General features: G+C 32.6%; 1 pseudogene; it reads left to right on the top strand.

The window, feature by feature from the left end:
• Positions 1–6,650: 6,650 nt before the first annotated feature.
• Positions 6,651–7,318, top strand: LOC146882038 (uncharacterized; annotated as a pseudogene).
• The last annotated feature ends 7,361 nt before the right edge of the window (positions 7,319–14,679 follow it).

The following is a 14,679-nucleotide window of genomic DNA, read 5'->3' as shown; positions in this document are numbered from 1 at the left end:
AATCAACAAGATGAAGGTGATGCAACTTGGGAATTAGAAAGCAATATGAGAGAGATGTATCCCCATCTTTTTACAACCACGTGAATTTCGAGGACGAAATTCCTAAAAGGAGGGGAGAAATGTAACATCCCTATTTTTTTTATAAACTATATTATTTATTTTAAATAAAAAATTTAGAAAATATTCTATTTTTACTAACGTTTTGTATTTTATTATGATGTAGTTTAAGCATTAAAAATATTATTAAATAGGTGTGTGTAAAATAAAAAATATATATGAAGAATTTTCTAAAAAGAGATAAAAATATATATATAAAAAAAAAGTAAAAGGAGAAGAAGGGATAAGAAGATAAGAAGAAAAGAAGAAAAAAAAAAAAGGAAGAAGAAGATAAGAAGAAAATGAGAAAAGATAAGAAGGAAGAAAAAAAAAGAGGATAAGAAGAGATAAACATTATCTCTTAATTAATGACACTAATGATGACTTTAGCACATGCATGGTGGCTTGGCTTATATATATATACACATATGAAATGAAGTTACGTGAAGTGAAAGTGAAAGAAGGAGAAAGAAAAAGAGAAAGAGAAAGGAAGGAGAGAGAGAAAGAAGAGAGAGAAAGAGAAAGAAGAAAGAGAAAGAGAAAGTAGAGAGGGAAAGAGAAAAATAGGAAAAAAAAAGTTTAGAGCAAAGATTCAAAGAGATCTTAGTCCTCTTCAAATATTATTAGTATTAGTGTGCTCTTCAATCAATAAGGTAAGGGGGAGTGAGGTTAAGCTCTTATATATTAATCTTGATAAGCTCATGGGTTTTATATTAATCTTTTATTTATTTTGACTCATATATTATTCTTTTTACTTTCATTTAACTTATTTCCATTTATTATCCTCTTATATTTATTTTATTTAATCTCCAATTATATACTGATCTTGTTTATTTATTTATTTTATTTAATCTCCAAATATGTATTGATCCTGTTTATTTATTTTATTTAATCTTTAGTTACGCACTGATCCTATTTATTTATTTTATTTTATTTATCTCCAGTTACGCACTGGTCCTATTTATTTATTTTATTTTATTTATCTCCAGTTACGCACTGGTCCTATTTATTTATTTTATTTTATTTATCTCCAGTTACGCACTGGTCCTGTTTATTTATTTTATTTTATTTATCTCCAGTTACGCACTGGTCCTGTTTATTTATTTTATTTTATTTATCTCTAGTTACGCACTGGTCCTATTTATTTAGTTTATTTTATTTATCTCCAGTTACGCACTGGTCCTATTTATTTATTTTATTTTATTTAATTTATCTCCAGTTACGCACTGGTCCTATTTATTTAGTTTATTTTATTTATCTCCAGTTACGCACTGGTCCTATTTATTTATTTTATTTTATTTAATTTATCTCCAGTTATGCACTGGTCCTATTTATTTATTTTATTTAATCTCCAATTACGTACTGCTCCTGTTTAATTTATATTTTTGTTTATTTATAACGTTCTTACCCTTATCTAATTATTTATTTAAAGTTCTTGCTTTGATTCTTATTTTATCATTATTTTTACAATTAAAAATAAATAAATGTGAAGTGAAAGTATATATTATTTTATTTAGTGAGCTTGGATATAAGAAAATTGTATGTGCATTTTATCGTTGTTTTATATTCTTTGTATAGTTTATACGATGACATGAATTGATAGTCATCACATTTAATGACCTTTGAAAATATCCAAGAGTATGTCGGTTAAGTAAGAGTTAAGTCTGGTTTCAATAAGTTGAGATTAAATCAGTGTCAAAGTGTTTGTATTTGGGAAGTCACAGTTTGGTACACTGCGGGATGAAAGGCAGGGACCATGGTGGGGTCTAAGGAAGTTTTACCAAGTAGGTGAATATCTGGATAGTTCAGAATAGCGCCCTGGACTAGGATATTCATAGGCCAAACTTGGGACTATCCGATACCTGCTCGGCATCGCCAAGGTTAGGTAGTGAGTATATATCTCTTTTGTGAGCCGATGAATGGCTAATATTCTCGAGAAAGAAATAATTATGATTGTACCAATATTTTATGAGAAATACTCAACTACCTAATCACTTCCTAAAGCAACTTTTGATGTTCAGATTGGATCATCAGAAGTGGAATATGGATCCATATGTCTGGTAAAACAAGATCAAGTTTGGTGGTTATAGGTCCAAATCTAGGCCCCCGGTGTCTGCATTGTTTGTTGAGTTTATTAAGATTGATATTTAAGGCTTATAAAGACCTCACTCCTTTCATATTTTTCTTTCATATGTACCTGTTGCATGAGCAGAAGAGGAACCTGCTCAGTGAGAGTTGTTCGGGATATTGTTGGTGGATCTTTTGAAGATTAACTCATGGATAATTTCTATTAATATCTTTAGGAGATATTAAAAATATAGATAATCTTCTACTCTGATGTAGAACTCTTAATATTTTACAAATATATATTTTTGTAATATTTCATGAACAATTATAGAGATGTAAACTATATATATAAATATGAAGTTATGTTATTATTAATGTTCTCTCAAGGATAATCTTATGGTAAAAAAAAAAAACAATTAATTCCATATCTTTTTATCAAATAATAATTATTTAGTATAGTAGTCGGGGTGTCACATTTAGTGGTATCAGAGCAGTTCTTTCTGTCAAGACCTTGGGTATGGTGTCTTCCATGTTTGTAGTCTCTACTAGTAAGTAGAGGTGCAAGTTGTTTGTTCTTACATTTTTCTTGTAAAAGAGAAATGCAAGATAAGTAGACTAATAAAAGTAAGTAATAACAACAATTAATACTTGTAGTAAGGATAAGTTTTAACAATAGTTAAAAAAAAAAAAATCTAAAGAAAACTAAGGAAATTGTTCATTCTTTCAGGAAAAGATGGATAATTGACCAAACATTACCAATGAGTTGTTGGAAAGAATGACAATTGTCCTGGAAAATATGAGCCAAAAACAAAATGTTGAACCCATGGAAAATTAAGGATTAGAAACCTTTCGCAGGAATAATCCACAAAAATTAAAAGGGGGATTTAATCCTGAAGGTGCTCAGTCATGGATAGCAGAAATTGAGAAAATTTTCATCGCAATGACGTGTGCAGATGCAAATAGAGTCACATTTGCTACATTTATGCTCGTTGAAGAAGCTGAAAACTGGTGGAGATTTACAAAACAACAATTGGAGGATGAAGGGAGACAAATTACTTGGGAAGCCTTCAAACAAAAGTTTCTGGAAAAATATTTTCCAGAGGATCTTAGAAGGAGAAAAGAAGTTGAATTCCTTAATCTTCGTCAAGGAATCATGTCTGTAGGAGAATATGCAGCAAAGTTTGACGAGTTGTCAAAGTTTTGTCCTTACTTTCATGATAGAGTTGATGAACGTTCCCGTTGTTCCAAGTTTGAAAGTGGACTAAGACTTGATATTAAACAAGCAGTTGGTCATTTAGAGATTTCTTCTTTTCCCACTCTTGTAAATCGTTGTAGGATTTATGAGGATGATACTAAGGCAAGACAAATTCAGTGGAGACAAGGAGGGCCTTTGAGGCACAAAAGAAATGATTTTAATAATAAGAAACCTTACCAACGTCCATCTCATGCTTCGTGGAATTCTTCAGGACAAAGACATTCCTCTCCTGCCAATAATTCAGGCATAACCAATCCTATCAAATGTTTCCACTGTGGAGGACCTCATCTGTCAAGAAACTGCACCATAAGGACTGTAACTTGCTTCAATTGTGGGAAGTTGGGTCATTATCGTAATGAATGCAAAGAGTTAATTAAGGAGCAAGGAAGTGGAGGAAGCAACAACAGAGGAAATAATCAACTTGGAAGACCAAAGACAACCGGAAGAGTCTTCACAATGAATGGTACTGAAGCTGTTCAATCTGAAGATCTAATCCAAGGTAAATGCATCATAAATGGTCACCTCGTTAATGTACTATATGATTCAGGTGCTACCCATTCTTTCATATCACATGAATGTGTCAAACATTTAAAGTTACATGTCTCTTTATTGCCATATGACTTAACTTTATCTACTCCTACCAATGTTCCAGTCACCACTTCACTTACATGCACAAATTGTCATATTTCTATAGGGAATAGAAAATTTTCTGTAAATCTTATATGTCTACCCTTGTCTCATTTGGATATTGTTCTTGGAATGGACTGGTTATCTTCCAACCATGTTCTCCTAAACTGTCACGATAAGACTTTAATTTTTGAATCACACATAGGTGAAGTTTTTGACTCAAAAGAATTAAAAGAGAGTACTACCAACCACAATGAAATCCCAAAAGGATCTCAAGTATACATGATTTTAACTTCTTTAAAAGTCAAGGAAATTCCAAACATTAATAAGTTTCCTGTTGTTTGTGAGTATCTTGATGTTTTCCCTGAGGATGTCCCTGGGTTACCTCCACAAAGAGAAATAGAATTCACTATAGACTTGGTACCAGGATCAAGACCTGTGTCTATAGCCCCTTATAGGATGTCACCTCTAGAGTTAGCAGAGTTGAAAAAACAAATAGAAGAATTGTTGGATAAACAATTCATCAGACCTAGTGTTTCTCCCTGGGGTGCACCCGTATTGTTAGTCAAGAAAAAAGGATGGCACGATGAGGTTGTGTGTGGATTATCGCCAGCTTAACAAAATCACCATTAAGAACAAATACCCCCTACCAAGGATTGATGATTTGATGGATCAATTGAGAGGAGCTGTGGTATATTCCAAAATTGACTTAAAATCTGGTTATCATCAGATTCGAGTCAAGGCGGAAGATATTCAAAAGACAGCTTTTAGGACAAGATACGGTCATTATGAGTACTTGGTAATGCCTTTTGGTGTGACCAATGCTCCTGCCATTTTTATGGATTATATGAACCGTATTTTTCATGAATTTTTGGATAAATTTGTGGTTGTTTTCATTGACGACATTTTAATTTATTCCAAAAATCATGAAGAACATGAGAGGCATTTGAGGATTGTGTTACAAATTCTAAGAGAGAGACAATTGTATGGAAAATGGTCAAAGTGTGAATTCAGGTTGAGAGAAGTTCAATTTTTGGGTCATGTGATATCACAAAATGGCATTGCAGTTGACCCCTCAAAGGTTCAAGCGGTATTGCTTTGGGAACAACCAAAGAATATCACAGAAATACGTAGTTTCTTAGGATTAGCAGGCTACTATAGAAAATTCATTGAAGGATTTTCTAAATTAGCATTGCCTTTGACTAAGTTAACACGTAAGGGAAAACCTTTCGAATGGAATGAAGCATGTGAGTTTAGTTTTCAAGAATTGAAGAAAAAATTAACATCTGCACCTGTTTTAATCCTTCCTGACCCTACAAAAAATTTTGAGGTATATTGTGATGCATGTGGACAAGGATTAGGATGTGTGTTGATGCAAGAAAGAAAAGTTGCAGCTTATGCTTCACGACAACTCAAGCAACATGAGCTTAATTATCCTACACATGATTTAGAATTAGCTGCAGTGGTGTTTGCATTAAAAATATGGAGACATTACTTGTATGGAGCAAGGTTTGAAGTTTTCAGTGACCATAAAAGTTTAAAGTACCTTTTTGATCAGAAAGAACTAAACATGAGACAACGTAGATGGATGGAATTTCTTAAGGATTACGACTTTGAGCTGCAATACCACCCTGGGAAAGCAAATGTTGTTGCAGATGCTTTGAGTCGAAAGTCTATACATGCATCCATGATGATGGTGAAGGAATTGGATTTGATAGAATCGTTTAGAGACTTGAACTTAGCAGTAAAACTTAGACCTAATAGCATATGCTTAGGAATGTTAAAAATATCAAGTGAATTCTTAGAAGAAATAAAAAGAGCTCAAGAAATAGATAAATTTTTACAAGAAAAGTTGATAGCAAAAGTTGAAGGAAAGGAATCAGAATTTCACAAGGATTCAAATGGAATCATCAAGTTTAAAGATAGAATTTGCATACCTGCAAAAGAAGAGTTGAGAAAGTTGATAATGGAGGAAGCTCATAAGAGTAGCTTAAGTATTCATCCGGGTACTACAAAGATGTATCAAGACTTGAAGAAAATGTTTTGGTGGTCTGGGATGAAGAAAGAAGTGGTGGAGTTTGTTGCACGTTGTCTAGTGTGTCAGAAAACAAAAGTTGAACATAGAAAGCCTTATGGGGAACTACAATCCTTAGATGTACCAGAATGGAAATGGGAAAGCATATCCATGGATTTTGTGACAGGTTTACCAAAGACTGTGTCTGGTCATGATGCAATTTGGGTCATTGTGGATAGGTTAACAAAATCTGCTCACTTTTTACCTATTAACATTAGATTTTCCTTAGAAAAGTTAGCTCATTTGTACATAAAAGAAATTATCAAGCTACATGGAGTACTTTCTAGTATAATTTCTGATAGAGACCCTCGTTTCACATCTAGATTTTGGGATAGCTTACAAAAAGCCTTGGGAACAAAAATTAGGCTTAGTTCGGCTTATCACCCTCAAACTGATGGACAATCAGAAAGGACTATCCAATCTTTAGAAGACTTGTTGAGAGCCTGTGTTTTAGAACAAACTGAAAGTTGGGACAAATTTTTACCACTTATAGAGTTCACTTATAATAACAGTTTCCACTCAAGCATAGGAATGGCTCCATATGAGGCTCTATATGGGAGAAGGTGTAGAACCCCGTTGTGTTGGTATGAGAATGGAAATTCCTTAGTTTTGGGTCCAGAGGTAATTCAACAAGTAACTGAGAAGATTAAAATGATCAGGGAAAAGATGAAAACTTCTCAAGATAGGCAGAAAAGTTACTATGACAAACGAAGGAAACCCATTGAGTTTGAAGAAGGAGATCATGTTTTCTTGAAAGTTACACCTGTAACTGGGGTTGGTAGAGCTATCAAATCTGGAAAACTTACACCCAAATTCATTGGTCCTTATCAAATCCTTAAAAGAATTGGTTCTGTCGCATACCAAATTGCTTTACCTCCAAACCTTTCAAAACTTCATAATGTTTTTCATGTGTCTCAACTTCGTAAATATATTCATGACCCTTTTCATGTGATAGAACCTGATATAGTACAGATACGAGAAAACCTTACTTATGATGTGCTTCCTGTAAGGATTGGAGATCGAAGGATTAAACAACTTCGAGGAAAGGACATACCTTTGGTAAAGATATTGTGGAATCAACAAGATGAAGGTGATGCAACTTGGGAATTAGAAAGCAATATGAGAGAGATGTATCCCCATCTTTTTACAACCACGTGAATTTCGAGGACGAAATTCCTAAAAGGAGGGGAGAAATGTAACATCCCTATTTTTTTTATAAACTATATTATTTATTTTAAATAAAAAATTTAGAAAATATTCTATTTTTACTAACGTTTTGTATTTTATTATGATGTAGTTTAAGCATTAAAAATATTATTAAATAGGTGTGTGTAAAATAAAAAATATATATGAAGAGTTTTCTAAAAAGAGATAAAAATATATATATAAAAAAAAAAGTAAAAGGAGAAGAAGGGATAAGAAGATAAGAAGAAAAGAAGAAAAAAAAAAGGAAGAAGAAGATAAGAAGAAAATGAGAAAAGATAAGAAGGAAGAAAAAAAAAGAGGATAAGAAGAGATAAACATTATCTCTTAATTAATGACACTAATGATGACTTTAGCACATGCATGGTGGCTTGGCTTATATATATATACACATATGAAATGAAGTTACGTGAAGTGAAAGTGAAAGAAGGAGAAAGAAAAAGAGAAAGAGAAAGGAAGGAGAGAGAGAAAGAAGAGAGAGAAAGAGAAAGAAGAAAGAGAAAGAGAAAGTAGAGAGGGAAAGAGAAAAATAGGAAAAAAAAAGTTTAGAGCAAAGATTCAAAGAGATCTTAGTCCTCTTCAAATATTATTAGTGTGCTCTTCAATCAATAAGGTAAGGGGGAGTGAGGTTAAGCTCTTATATATTAATCTTGATAAGCTCACGGGTTTTATATTAATCTTTTATTTATTTTGACTCATATATTATTCTTTTTACTTTTATTTAACTTATTTCCATTTATTATCCTCTTATATTTATTTTATTTAATCTCCAATTATATACTGATCTTGTTTATTTATTTATTTTATTTAATCTCCAAATATGTATTGATCCTGTTTATTTATTTTATTTAATCTTTAGTTACGCACTGATCCTATTTATTTATTTTATTTTATTTATCTCCAGTTACGCACTGGTCCTATTTATTTATTTTATTTTATTTATCTCCAGTTACGCACTGGTCCTATTTATTTATTTTATTTTATTTATCTCCAGTTACGCACTGGTCCTGTTTATTTATTTTATTTTATTTATCTCCAGTTACGCACTGGTCCTGTTTATTTATTTTATTTTATTTATCTCTAGTTACGCACTGGTCCTATTTATTTAGTTTATTTTATTTATCTCCAGTTACGCACTGGTCCTATTTATTTATTTTATTTTATTTAATTTATCTCCAGTTACGCACTGGTCCTATTTATTTAGTTTATTTTATTTATCTCCAGTTACGCACTGGTCCTATTTATTTATTTTATTTTATTTAATTTATCTCCAGTTATGCACTGGTCCTATTTATTTATTTTATTTAATCTCCAATTACGTACTGCTCCTGTTTAATTTATATTTTTGTTTATTTATAACGTTCTTACCCTTATCTAATTATTTATTTAAAGTTCTTGCTTTGATTCTTATTTTATCATTATTTTTACAATTAAAAATAAATAAATGTGAAGTGAAAGTATATATTATTTTATTTAGTGAGCTTGGATATAAGAAAATTGTATGTGCATTTTATCGTTGTTTTATATTCTTTGTATAGTTTATACGATGACATGAATTGATAGTCATCACATTTAATGACCTTTGAAAATATCCAAGAGTATGTCGGTTAAGTAAGAGTTAAGTCTGGTTTCAATAAGTTGAGATTAAATCAGTGTCAAAGTGTTTGTATTTGGGAAGTCACAGTTTGGTACACTACGGGATGAAAGGCAGGGACCATGGTGGGGTCTAAGGAAGTTTTACCAAGTAGGTGAATATCTGGATAGTTCAGAATAGCGCCCTGGACTAGGATATTCATAGGCCAAACTTGGGACTATCCGATACCTGCTCGGCATCGCCAAGGTTAGGTAGTGAGTATATATCTCTTTTGTGAGCCGATGAATGGCTAATATTCTCGAGAAAGAAATAATTATGATTGTACCAATATTTTATGAGAAATACTCAACTACCTAATCACTTCCCAAAGCAACTTTTGATGTTCAGATTGGATCATCAGAAGTGGAATATGGATCCATATGTCTGGTAAAACAAGATCAAGTTTGGTGGTTATAGGTCCAAATCTAGGCCCCCGGTGTCTGCATTGTTTGTTGAGTTTATTAAGATTGATATTTAAGGCTTATAAAGACCTCACTCCTTTCATATTTTTCTTTCATATGTACCTGTTGCATGAGCAGAAGAGGAACCTGCTCAGTGAGAGTTGTTCGGGATATTGTTGGTGGATCTTTTGAAGATTAACTCATGGATAATTTCTATTAATATCTTTAGGAGATATTAAAAATATAGATAATCTTCTACTCTGATGTAGAACTCTTAATATTTTACAAATATATATTTTTGTAATATTTCATGAACAATTATAGAGATGTAAACTATATATATAAATATGAAGTTATGTTATTATTAATGTTCTCTCAAGGATAATCTTATGGTAAAAAAAAAAACAATTAATTCCATATCTTTTTATCAAATAATAATTATTTAGTATAGTAGTCGGGGTGTCACAACCCTCACAGGGCAGCCTCCCTTACTATGATGGAACACATCGCCCTCATAGGGCAGCCTTCTTGACTATGATGGAACACATCACCCTCACAAGGCAACCCCCCGACCATGATGGAACAAATTAACCTTACAAGGTAGCCTCCCCAACCAAAAGTGAAACACATCACCCTCACATGGCAGTCTCCCCGACTATGATGGAACACATCGCCCTTACAAGGCAACTTCCCCGGCTATGATCGAACACATCGCCATCATAGGGCAGCCTCCGCCCGGCTATGGTGGAACCAATCACACACACACACACACACACACACACTCATAAATAATAAAACATGCTTATCAAACCTCAAAACACTATTGTTCTTAACTTTGAAACACATACAAGCAAGCAAACAAAATGTTAGTTTCCTTACCTGAATTTAGTATGTAAGCCTTCAAAGCTTTTCCCGAAGTCACATTCTTTCTCACCAAGCATAACACTTACTCACTCTAGTATGTATATTTATAGGTTTCACTCTCACCCTTAAAACCCTATATACACTTAAGAGATTTTATGTGATCTTTTTGTTTCTATCTCTTAGAAAATCTTTTAAATAAAAAATAATAACAAACCATTATATCTTACAATAAAAATTTAAATAAATCCTTTTAAAATAATTAATTATCACCTTTTTTTTCCTAATTATTGTAATTTTACATGGTCTTACAAGGAATATGTTTGATATGAGTACATTGTATTGATCAAAATTTTGTTTTTATAAGTAGAATTAGTTTTATTTAAAAATTTTATCCTTTTCTTCCCCTTTCTCGAGTGGATGTTTAAGAGGAGTTACTATCAGTGTAAGGTTGAGTTTCTGAAACTTTACCTAAACTATTTAGAGCGATAGAGAAGAATCATTAAGAGATTATTATGTAAAGTACCCTTTAAACTAGCTAAGGAGAGTCAATAATACTTCTATGCAATGTGATAATTGTTTTGAGTGTATATATCGTATAAACTTGAGGATATCTGAATCTTAAGTTAAGATTGGGGAGTTATAATGGCTTCTTATGGTAGTATGTATATTATGTTCACTCATGTTGAATTTGGAAATTTTGGATCTGTTGCACCATTGTGAGTATATATATATATATATATATATATATATATATATATATATATATATATATATATATATATATATATATATATATATATATATATATATATATATATATATATATATATGAACGAGACTTAAGTGGTGCAAAATCATTGCATTCATCACATTATGTCGCTCAAACTATGTGGTTGTTGTTTGAGTGATGTCGTGTATGACTTAAGTGTTGGCTTTTAGCTTGAGCAAAATAGAGGTTGAGACATTTCTCTTTCCCCTAGAAAAATTGCTTAAGGATTGGAGATGACACTCAAGTGATATGGCTTATGGTTCAAGTGTTGGTTTTGAATGCTTAAATGTGGCAAAGGTGGTATACACGTGTCTTGAACGTATGATAGTGCATGATGCATTTCATGGGAGTTACTGAATGGACACTCTAGGACCTAAAGGTAGTGGAAGAGTTCTCTAAAATGTGTTGAATTGTTTTCAACGAGTGGTTGTCACTCTAGTGTCAATTAGAACACTCAAGCTACAAAGTGGTAACTAAAGGAAAAAAACTCGAGAAAGGTGACGTTTTTGGGTTACATTTTGCTCAAGTAGTCAGAATACTACTCAAGATCAAAGGACGATACCTTGGATATATAAAGGTCACTCAAGTGAGAGGAGATTGTAAAAATTAATTAAGGATCTTTAAGAGTTGTGATTCTCACTCGATAAAACATAATAGAGCACTAACCTTGATCCATGAGAGATCCTGTGAATATGCGTTCTTCAATTTTGTAATCTTGTGTGCTCTTCAATTCACCGTTTCTCAATCTATCTCTTTACCTTTCTTTCTCTTTACACACGTTCTTGATAGGTTACTGTGAAAAGAACCTTATGGCCAGAGACAGAACCCCAATTCCTTTTTTATAAACTAACGTCCATCAAGTTGGTTTTTATTTTATCTTTATCTTTATTTTATTTTATTATCACTTCCTATAATAATAACCAATAAGTCTTTATATTTTATTAAATCACAATTGGGCCCATCATAATATTTCAAATGAGACACTAATAGAATTAATTCGTCAATTAATTCTTACATTCTCCCACTTGACTCATATGATGTCATAACATTATGTGATTTAATACATAAACATAATGCGCAATAAAAGACCTTGCATAAATTGGTTCCATCATTATTCATAATTAAAGATACAAAAATAATAAGAGTCATGGCGGTCACACATCATTTGATCGACATGATCCCTTCCATGTACTACTATATTATCCCTTTCTCCTTAATATGACCTTAAAAACGAGAAGTCCATAATGGGTTCAAACATAATGTCATTTTACAAAGCAATAACATAACATAATTTGTTTTCTTCATCATAATTTGCATGCATAAACATAAAGAAGAAAACACAGATTTCAGAAATTTATACATTAGGGAGCTCAGAGTGTCACATAAACATTCAAAATATTAACATTCAACATTCACTAGTAGACATAATGCCCATATTCTTTACATGACCAACATACAATTTGGGTGGTAACCCTTTTGTTAAAGGGTCAACAATCATAAGATTTGTGCTAATATATTCTATTGACACTTTACGTTTCTGAACTTCTTCTTTAATGATAAAGTATTTCAACTCCATATGTTTAGCACCTTTAAAATACTTGTCGTTTTTAGAAAAGAAGACTGTTGTGGAATTATCACAATAAATTTTCAGCGGCTTGGAAATACTGTCGACTACTCCAAGTCCTGAAATAAAGTTCCGCAACCAATTAGCCTGAACTGTGGCCTCAAAGCATGCCACAAATTCAGCTTCCATGGTGGATGCAGCAATGACAGACTGCTTCGCACTTTTCCATGAAATCGCACCTCCGGCTAAAAGATACACATAACCAAATGTAGACTTTCTTGTATCCACACAGTCGGCAAAGTAAGTCTGAATCTGTATAACCTATCACCTCAAGGTGATCAGATTTTCTATAAGTAAGCATGTGATTCTTTGTTCCTTGTAGGTATCTTAAAACTTTCTTTGCAGCTTTCCAATGCTCCAGACCTGGATTACTTTGGTATCTACCAAGCATACCAACTGCAAAGCTAATATCTGGCCTCGTACAGGTTTGAGCATACATCAAACTCCCAACAACATATGCATAAGGGATATTTTCTATCTGTTTCCGTTCCAAATCATTCTTTGGACATTGTATGAGACTAAACTTGTCTCCTTTCTGTATTGGAACAGGAGATACTGAACATTTATCCATTCTGAATCTCTCTAAAACTTTATTAATATATGCATTCTGAGACAAACCTAACAATCCTTGTGATCTGTCACAGAATATTTCTATTCCTATCACATAGTATGCCTCACCCATATCTTTCATTTCAAAGTTATTAGAGAGAAACCTCTTAGTCTCACTTAATAGACTAAGATCATTAGTCGCAAGCAAGATATCATCAACATACAGAATCAGAAATATAAACTTACTCCCACTGACCTTCAGATATATACACCGATCAACGTTGTTTTCCTTAAATCCAAATGACACAATAGTATCATTGAACTTAAGATACCATTGTCGAGAAGCTTGTTTAAGTCCATATATCGATCTCTTAAGTTTACACACCATATGCTCCTTTCCTTCTTCAGCGAACCCCACCGGTTGGTCCATATAGACATCCTCTTCTAAATCCCCATTCATAAAAGCATTTTTAACATCCATTTGATGCAACTCAAGATCATAATGAGCTACTAATGCCATGATAATTCTAAAAGAATCTTTCTTAGAAACAGGCGAAAATGTTTCCTTATAGTCAATGCCATCCTTCTGAGTAAAACCTTTGGCAACAAGACGGGCCTTGTAACGTTCAATATTGCCTTGAGAGTCACGCTTAGTCTTAAAGACCCATTTACACCCAACTCTCTTGCATCCTTTTGGAAATTCCACAAGATCCCATACGTCATTATATGCCATTGATTTAAGCTCATCTTTCATGGCATCTAACCACTTATCAGAATTATCACCATTAATGGCTTTTGAAAAAGAAATTGGATCATTATCAATACTTAAGTCATTTTCTGACTCTTGTAGATAAACCACATAGTCATTCGAAATAGCAGACTTTCTATCTCCGTGAGATCTTCTTAGTACTATTTCTTGTGGTTGTTCTACTATTGGTTCATTATTAACCTCGGCATCATTAATTTGTTGTTCTTCTTGATTGTTGTGAGTTTCTACAACATGTGGAACAACAACTCTTGATAAAGAAGTACTAGTTATAGGAACTTGTACTCTAACTTCCTTAATCTCCACATTTCGTGAAGCTTCACTCCCACTGGTTTGACCATTTTCAATGAACCGAGCATTTCCAGTTTCAACGATTCTCGTACTATGGGTAGGACAGTAAAACATATACCCTTTTGATTTTTCTAGATAACCAATGAAAAATCCACTGATTGTTCTTTCATCCAGTTTCTTTTCTTGCGGATTGTATATTCTTACTTCTGCCTGACAACCCCAAACATGCAGGTGTCTCAAACTGGGTTTCCGATTCGTCCATAACTCAAAAGGAGTCTTTTGAACAACTTTACTAGGAACCATGTTCAACAAATACATGACAGTCTTTAAAGCATACATCCACAATGATACAGGTAAACATGAATTACTTAACATACTCCTAACCATATTCATTAAGGTTCGATTACGCCTTTCTGATACATCATTTTGTTGTGGTGTGCCTGGCATTGTGTATTGAGCA

The sequence above is a fragment of the Vigna unguiculata genome, chromosome 10 (genome assembly GCF_037176805.1).
Source record: "Vigna unguiculata cultivar grain cowpea cultivar isolate G323 ecotype 2 chromosome 10, ASM3717680v1, whole genome shotgun sequence".
NCBI classification, from domain to species: Eukaryota; Viridiplantae; Streptophyta; class Magnoliopsida; order Fabales; family Fabaceae; genus Vigna; species Vigna unguiculata.
This window is presented reverse-complemented; position numbering and strand designations above follow the sequence as displayed.